Source organism: Sminthopsis crassicaudata, chromosome 2 (assembly GCF_048593235.1).
Source record: "Sminthopsis crassicaudata isolate SCR6 chromosome 2, ASM4859323v1, whole genome shotgun sequence".
In the NCBI taxonomy this organism is placed as follows: domain Eukaryota; kingdom Metazoa; phylum Chordata; class Mammalia; order Dasyuromorphia; family Dasyuridae; genus Sminthopsis; species Sminthopsis crassicaudata.
This window is the reverse complement of record NC_133618.1, coordinates 179,353,714-179,361,433: the sequence shown is the minus strand read 5'-3', so window position 1 is coordinate 179,361,433 and position 7,720 is coordinate 179,353,714. Positions and strand designations below refer to the sequence as shown.

At 34.0% G+C, this 7,720-nt stretch overlaps 1 pseudogene; it reads right to left on the bottom strand.

Annotated features, from left to right (window-relative positions):
* Positions 1-356: 356 nt before the first annotated feature.
* LOC141552695 (small ribosomal subunit protein uS13-like) lies at positions 357-2,482 on the bottom strand (annotated as a pseudogene).
* Between the last annotated feature and the right edge of the window lie 5,238 nt (positions 2,483-7,720).

Genomic DNA, 7,720 nt, shown 5'->3' with positions numbered 1-7,720 from the left:
AATAAAATTTAAAAAACATTCATTTTTAAGCCTTTTGAGTTCCAAATTGTCTTCCCTTCCTTCCTGAGAAGGTAAGCATATTGATAAGGGGTAAGTCATGCAAACATTTCCATATTAGTCATGTGAAAGAAAACATAGACAAAAAAAAAATGCTACAAAATTAAAGCAAAAAATAGGATGCTTTGATCTGTATTCACATTCCATTAATTCTTTCTTTGGAGATGATAAATTTTTTTATCATGAGACCTTTGGAATGCTCTTGGATCATTATATTGGGTGAGAATAGCTAAATCATTCATGGTTGATCATCATATAATATTGCTACTATTATATACATTATTCTCATTCTGCTTACTTCACTTTCCATCAGTTTTTGTAAGCTTTTTCAGGTTTCTATAAAAACATCACATTCAACATTTCTTATAGTGCAATAGTATTTCATCACAATCATATACCAAGTATAGCTATTCCATGATTGGTAAATATTCCCTCATTTTCTAGTTTTTTGCTACCAGAAAAAGAGCTACTATATTTTTGTACAAATTGGTCCATTCTCTTCTTACCCTCTTAAAAAAAACTTTGTGTTATAGAACAAATGTAATATTGCTAGGTCAAAGCATTTGCACAGTTTTATAGCCCTTTGGGTATAATTTCAAATTATTCTGCTGAATAGTTAGTTCAGTTCAGTACTTCACCAACAGTGCATTAGTATCCAAATATTCTGTTCCCTTCAACATTTATCATTATCCTTTTCTGTCACATTAGTCAATCTGATAGGTGTTAGGTGTAAGGTGGTACCTCAGAATAATTTTAATTTGCATTTCTTTAATTAATAATGATTTATAGTATTTTTATATGATTCTAGATAGCTTTAATTTCTTAATCTGAAAACTACTTGTTATCTTTTGAGAACTCAATTGGGAAATTACTTGTATTCTTATAAATTTGACTCAGTTTCTCTAAATATTTGAGAAATTATATATGTATAATATACATATATATAAAACACATATATTATATATATACATATATATATAATTTCTCATACATATATACATATATATATATATTTGCTGAGGCAATTGGAGTTAAGTTACTTGCCTAGGGTCACACAGCTAGGAAGTGTTAAGTGTAAGTATCTGAGATTAGATTTGAACTCAGGTCCTCCTGTCTTCAGGGCTGAAGAAATGATATCTTTATAAGAGATACTTGCTGTAATAAATTTCCCCAGATTTATGTTTTCCTTCTAATCTTTTAAACCACATTGGTTTTATTTGGGCAAAACCTTTTAAATTTAATATTAATAAAATCAAAATTATCCATTTTATTCCTCATAATGTTCACTCTTGTTTGGTCAGAAATTCTTTTCTTACCCATAATTTGCCTATGGTGTCATCCTTGGTTTAAATCATGTACCCATTTTGATTCAACTTAATATATTTGGTATGAGATGTTGGTCTTTGTTTCTGCCAAACTATTTTCCAGTTTTTCCAAAAGTTTTTGTCAAATAGTGAATTCTTGCCCCCAAAGCTTTAATCTTTGGCTTTATCAAACACTAGATTTTTATGGTCATTTATTACTATGGATTGCATACTTAATCTATTCCTTTGATCCACCATTGTATTTATTAACTTAATTGCTTTGATGGATTACCACTTTAAAATAGAGTTTGAGATAAGATAATGGTAGGCCAGCTTTCTTCACATTTTAAAAATTAATGATCTAGATATTCTTGACATTTTCTTTTTCTAGATGAATTTTGTTAATATTTATTAATAGATAAATATAAATATAAAACAATCTTTTGATAATTTAATTATGGTATTGAATAAGTAAGTTAATTTAGATGTAATTGTAATATTTATTACACTATTTTACATTACATTACATTACATTACATTACATTACATTATTATATTCGTTCAGCCTAAATATAATTTTTGTAATTGTTTGCTTCTGATTTTGTGTGAAAAGCATTCTTTTAAAAAATATAAACTTTAAATTAATAGACAAGGGCAATGAAGATGTTTGCTTCTTTTTGTACACACCCATATTATAACCCTTGGGAATTGGAGTCTTGGTGTGCTGGCTTCAGGTCAGAGACCCCAAAAGTTTTGAAGATCCTGATGTGCTAGAATCTTCTTCCGTTATTCCAGATCCTCATGCAGCTTAATATCCAGGCTACTGGACAAAACCTAAATTTTTCCATCTTTTACAACTTTCTGACTTTTAAGGAATCAATCTGAAATCTTATATTGCTGAAAATTCTGTGTGATTGTAATCACATGTTCCACCTCATCTTCAGTGGACTCAACAGCCCTCTTAATGAGGTCAATATCTACTTTCCTCAATACTACATGCGTATATCTTTGCCGCTATCTTTGAATGCTATGATGGCAAAAGCTATTTACTTCCATCCATCAGTTTTGATGTTAAGCACTCTCAAGATGTTCTGGAACTCCTTGGGGACTAAAAGAGACATGGCTGTAAAAGTCTGTGAAAGCCTTCTCTGGAAGTGGAAATGGTAGTTATTTGATCTTATGCAGGAAAAAAAGGGAAGAATTAGAGAAAAGAAGGCTTCCTGAATGCAAAAAGTATGAAAAGAGTTTTATTATTGTGTTCATGTAGCTCCTGAGTTTGTATTGGCGTAGACTCCCAATTATCTCATATGTCCATCATTATTTTAAATGGAATTTCTTTTTCTGTCTTTGTTGCTGTTTTATGTGGATTTATTTTAAATCCTGCATCTTTATTGACGTTCTTTCAGCTAGTTTTTCAGTTGATTCTCTAGTATCTTCCAAGAATACTATCATATTGTTTGCAAAGAATGATTGTAGATTATGGTACAGAAGAAAAAGTACAAAATTGAGGATTTGAATCTTGGGTCGTCATCTTTTTATTTGTATGCATTGGAATGTTCACACTAAGTTTTATTTCCTTGACTTTAACATGGGAGTAGGTTTTAGCTGATATTTCAAGTTCTTTCCAATTTGAATCTCTTCCTGCCCACTTCAGGAAGAAAAAGGAAACTTCCCTTCAATTATCTGCAAAAAACTTTTTTTCACAAGTATAATAAGAATAAGCTGCAGCAAAGCTAGGAATGTTGTTGTCCACTGAGACTGCCATCCTTTCCTGTTTGTCATGGGATGATCCGGTATTTGGCAGACAGTGACGGTAGAGGATGTTACAAGTCACAAGTTTGCTTTGGGTCAGAGCTTTGTAATCACATGGTATGTCCCTAATCAAAAGTCACAGGTAATGCAAGCAGAGTTTCCACTAGACATATGTGTTGACAACTGTTTTACCTACTAAATTGGCCTGTGGGTACCAAAAAATTTTTCCCCTTCCTTGTAAACATGGTGATCCAGAAGCCCAGATGTTCCAGCTTACAGGTCCACTGCCAACAAGCCCCTGTTGAAAGCTCACTAGTAGCATCTCTGGTTGGGAAGAGTCTCATGTCTATGTTATCAAAGCAGCAATAAACAGCAATGGACTTCCTGCCTGGAAAGAGGCTGTCTGAAAGTTCTGTTAGTAGCATACACACACACACACACACACACACACACACACACACACACACACACACACACACACACAAATACACTACTTCTGGTTTTATTGCAAGGGGCCTCTTCTTTGGGAAATGTCTATATAGATGAGATGATGATGGGAATGGTAGGCTTGGGGACTGGGCATTATTAGCCACCCAAATAGTATGAGGCTTATCACAAAAGATAAGTCAATATTGGGGCAAGTGCTGGACACTACTGATTTAGAGTTGAGAGACTTGAGTTCTGGAACTTAGTAGGTCCTTAATAAATGCTTGCTGACTTGTTGACTTATTAATCTTCTCTGCAGGAGAATTCAGACAACAAATGCAGCTATTTAGACTGTAGTTATACATCAGATTTTCTCACAGTGAGTATGGTATATTCTATGGTATTTCCCTGCTCTTACTCCTATCCCTGTCCTCAGTTTTGAGACTCCTTTTGGATTTGAGATCCTTTTACTTTAGCTCCAATTAAGTCAAACTTAGGACCTATTTTTTCATCAACTAAATGAACTTTGAGTTCTTGATTCAGCAGTTTAGGGCTAATGAGGGGAAAGTAGAAATAATTTAGATTCGATGAAGTCTCTTGACTATTCTATACTAAGTCCATATAAGAGAGAAAATGCTGCAGTGAATACAAACCAATCAAAGATTAATTTAAATATGAGACCAGAGTTCAAATATTCTTACTTGGCATCAATTTAACTCAACCTGGTGTTAACTATCAACATGACCATACATAATGGTTAAAAGATTCACCTTGACTATAAAAGATATACACTGAGGGTCTTCGGAGTGCCAGTTTTTACAAAGGAAAGAAGGAAGAAGGAGTACCATTTGGTTTGCTTTGGGAATTAGTTTGTGCTATTCCACAAAATTTAATTCATGAGGACAAGGAAAAGTAGTAACTGAATCTTGTAATTTCTTTATTATCCAACTCGGGGGTTCTATATGTGTTTGTTGAATAAATGAATGAATGAACAAGTATGTTATCTGCCAGTTATCTTTAGAGTACTGTGCTAGACATGGTTTCTTACTATGCTTGAGGGATAGCCTTGTGCATAGAGTCAACAACCATCATATTCATGGTATCATTTGAGGGAAAATCTTCCTGTGGCTAAAATACCTCCATCACCTCACCACTATTCCAGTTACTTTTTTTTTTTAAGCTTCAAGTTTTGAAGGCAATAAAATTCAAATCCTTTGAATGAAAATAAAGAGTTGTTATAATTCCAGTGATTATGTCTCTTAAGAAGAATGGAGGGAGGGAGAGCAGATGAGGGTACTAAATCAATGAAGTGAATTGGGAAGAAGACACAAGAATGAGGTGTGGGGAGAGACTATCAATGGGTTAGGAATAACGTTGAATCTGGGAACACTGGATCCATTGAAGGCAAGTTTTGACAACTTTACTAGTTTGGTCAGGACTGAACCATATCACTCCTTGGAATTCTAGAGGGATGGCTGAAGATCTCGTAGCTAGATAACCATAAACAAATAACATAGGGCTCATGACTAAAAATTTCTGGTCAAGACTTTCCAATGAGGATGTAACTCTACCATCTCCCATCCCTCCCTGTTTCCTTGACAAATGATCACTGTAAACTGTGAATATGCAATTCTTAGAGAAAGAAATCTAATTGATCAGTAAGCATATAACTCATAAACTTTAAAGTTTAAAAAAACACTGTCCTATGTCCAGGTCTCTGCTTGGTTTTGATTCCTAGTCATCATTGTACCTCTTCGCTCCCTTTCCTCTTAGATCATCAACTCCCCACCAGGAAAAGTCCTAATGGACATTGCTTCAATTTTGGTACTTACACCTTATTTTAGTACTCTCTATCCCTTTAGCCTCTATGTCTAGTGTCTTAAATCACTATTTTTTTAAACTTTTTTTTAAATTAATTTTTACAATTATAACATTTTCTTTGACAGTACATATGCATAGGTAATTTTTTTTTTTTAAACAACATTATCCCTTGTACTCCCTTCTGTTCCGAAATTTCCCCCTCTTTCCCTCCACGCCCTCCCCTAGATGGCAGGCATTCCCATACATATTAAATATCTTATAGTATATCCTAGGTACAATATATATGTGCAGAACCGAATTTTGTTGTTGTTGTTATTGCATAGGAAGGATGTATTCAGAAGGTAAAAATAATCTGGGAAGAAAAACAAAACAAAACAATGCTCATAGTTTACACTCATTTCCCAGTGTTCCTTTTCTGGATGTAGCTGATTCTGTCCATCATTGATCAATTGGAATTGGATTAGCTCTTCTTTATGTTGAAGATATCCACTTCCATCAGAATACATCCTCATACAGTATCATTGTTGAAGTGTATAATGATCCCCTAGTTCTGCTCGTTTCTCCAAGCCTCTCTGTATTCATCCTGCTGGTCATTTCTTACAGAACAATAATATTCCATAACATTCATATACTATAATTTACCCAACCATTCTCCAATTGATGGACATCCATTCATTTTCCAGTTTCTAGCCACTATGAAAAGGGCTGCCACAAACATTTTGGCACATACAGGTCCCTTTCCCTTCTTTAGTATTTCCTTGGGATATAAGCCCAGTAGTAGCACTGCTGGGTCAAAGGATATGCACAGTTTGATAACTTTTTGGGCATAATTCCAGATTACTCTCCAGAATGGTTGGATTCTTTCACAACTCCACCAACAATGCATCAGTGTCCCAGTTTAAATCACTATTAATTAGAAAAATGAAAATAAAAATAAATCATGTTCTACTTCACATCTATCAGATTAGCAATGTTGATGAAAAAGAAAAAAGATATGCTATAGATGTTGTGGAAAATATATATATATATTATATATGCATATAATATATATATATATTTATAAATAAAAATACCCTATTGATCGAGTAGTGAAGTAGTCTAGTCATTCTGAAAAGCAATTTGGAACTATGCTCCCAAAGCTATAAACAATGTATATCCTTTTACCCTGTTAACGGCACTCAAAAAAAGAGGAAAAGGATCCATATGTATAAAAATATTTATAGCAGCTCTTTTTAGTGATAAAAAAATTGGAAGTGGCTAAACAAGCAGTATATAAATGTGATGGAATACCACTATTTTGTGGGCAATGATAAAGAGAACAGTTTTAGAGAAACCTGGGAAGACTTATGTATGATATAAAATAGTGTGTAGAACTAGGATAATTTATGTAATAAAATATTGTAATAACACACAACTTTGGATGACTTATGATCAACATAATTACCAAAAATGAATCCAGAAGGTTCATGATAAAACATGCTAACCTCTTCCTGATAGGTGATGAACTCAAAATGCAGATAGAACTTTTTTTTTTTTTTTTTTCACATGGCCAAGATAGGAATTTGTTTTGCTTGATTATACATCGGGGGTTCTCATACTACGGCCCGCAGGCCAGATGTGGCCCGCTGAGGACATTTATGCGGCTGCTGGGTTATGGCAAATAGGCTAAGGGGCAGAGACAGTAAGTTTTTTTACTGTAATCTGGCCCTCCAACAGTCTGAGGGACAGTGAACTGGCCCCCTATTTAAAAACTTTGAGGACCACTGTTATACATGTTTGTAACAGGGGTTTTATTTTTCTTCAGCAATGGATTAGGGGTTGGACAGATGGATTTTTGTTGACTTAAAAAAATTAAAAATGGATGCCTAAAAATGGATGAGGACAGGAATGCCTTTCTTGGATGCCTAGTTGCTTCCACATCCTAAAATTCTTATGATGAAAATTCTCTCTGCAGAAGTTTACTAATAACAAGAAGGATGTTTCAACTCTGGACAAAGCATATGAAGGTAGCTATGTCTGTTTTCCTTTCAGGAGGCAAAAAGATAGAAATTCACTGTGTGACCCAAAACAAATAGAAAATGACAGGCCCGTTTCCGCATGCCTCAGAGAAGGGGAATAACAGAACACAAAAATATGCTTTTGTGTCCTAATAAGAAAAGGGGACTTTCAGAAGGCTCTGGACATGATGTATAGGAAATTTGAAGTGTCAGTTCCTCTTTTAATGTCATCTCTCTTTGGTTCCAGAGAAAGGACAAAGAAAAAGACTAACAATGCAAAGGATTACATCCCAGAATTTTCTAAAAGAGAGTTCATGAGATTTTGTTGAAAAAGAAATTTAATTTCTTTGCCTACTGAACATA